We start from the raw sequence: 1602 nt of genomic DNA, 5'->3' as shown, positions 1-1602 counted from the left end.
ACTATGCTGCACATTTAATATAATTCCGGTCATTAACAGAAGGTTAAACAGGCATCTTTTTCATTAAGTCACTGAAAAAAAAAAAAACGGAGGCTGTAGTACCTTAGCATGAGCTGTTCCAGTCTGCCGAGAGCTTCGAATATTTCTTACTGGCAGCTTCATGAATTCAACCTTGCAAAGGCATTACCCTGTTCCTTTAAAGGCTGGAATACTCTCAATTCGCTCATTCTCAGTCTCATTGCCCAAAACTCCTTTCATATGAGCCTGCCCCTGCCACCTTTACTAACTCTGAAGAGACAAGTAAAAATTGATAAATACATGTAATATTAAATGATGTAGAGTAAATGCAATGGAGCTCAACTATAACTATATGTACAGGGGGCCCCCCAAATTAGCCGGGGAGTTTGGGTTCTCAAAATAAGCCGAAAATCGCCAAATCATGAATAGCTTTCGTTGAACAGGCACTGTGTGAAATATAGCAAGTCTAGGACTGCTTTTAGTATCCTCATTGGTCCAGTAGGTAGCATTCGGTCTGATCATGGGAGAAACAAGTGGGCGTGGGTTGAATCCTGGCGGAACAGTGTTGATTGTATGTAGAAGTCCACTTGCTTTATTGGGCTAATAAATATATAAATATCAACTGGTATGAAACACGAGGTCCCATACATATATAATTTTTTAGTCACTTATAACCGCGGACTTTGAACATATAATCAACGACCTCACCAACCAGAATCGAGCTCCCTCGACCAACTAGTTTAGTAAAATTCTACTGACACCACATACGAGGCACAGGCGGTTCCCAGCTAGGGGTTTACGGCGCCATTAGCTTCGATGAACAGGCTTTGTGTGAAATATAGCAAGTCTAGGACTGCTTTTAGTGTCCTTGTGGGTTGGTGTTAGCGTTCCTAGTCCCACCCAGTAGGTCGAGGTTAGATTCCTGGCTGGTGAGGTCGTTGATTTTATATATATATATATACAGTATTACCCGCCTAACGCGGTTTTCTTAACAGCGTTTTATCATATACGCGATTGCCTGCCAAATGAACTTTCACTAGCACGGATTTTCCACATATCTGTGAGTGTCACACGACCGACACTATTTTTAGATTTGCCCACCCCCACACCACCTGACTGCCTGTTTTAGCTCATAAAATTACATCAAATTACCGGCCAGAATACAATTTACATTGCTGGAATTCTTATAATTTGATCATTTTGAAATAAACATCATATATTTTGCATTAAACATACAAATTTTAGATAAAAAAACATCCAGATAACTATTTATCTTTTGTACAAAATATGACATTTATATCCAAAATATTCTAATATACAAAGAATCCAGCAATACATAATTACCTAACTTAGTTTAGTATTATTAATAAATTTAGTGGTTATCCACACATCTCATACAGGACAGTTGGTGGGGGGTGGGGGAGGGACCGTGGTTTTCCCCAAGAATTTCACAGAGAGGAAGAGCCAGCAGTGTAGTGTGAGAAGGGGAGAGTTGAGTCCATTATTTGAATGGACTAATAAAAAAAAAATAATCTTCAGGACACCATCTGTCAATCAAAGTGCACTTGACCTTGCCTCCCTCTT

Source organism: Homarus americanus, unplaced genomic scaffold, assembly GCF_018991925.1.
Source record: "Homarus americanus isolate GMGI-L3 unplaced genomic scaffold, GMGI_Hamer_2.0 scaffold40248, whole genome shotgun sequence".
NCBI classification, from domain to species: Eukaryota; Metazoa; Arthropoda; class Malacostraca; order Decapoda; family Nephropidae; genus Homarus; species Homarus americanus.
Note: the sequence above shows the minus strand (reverse complement) of the source record.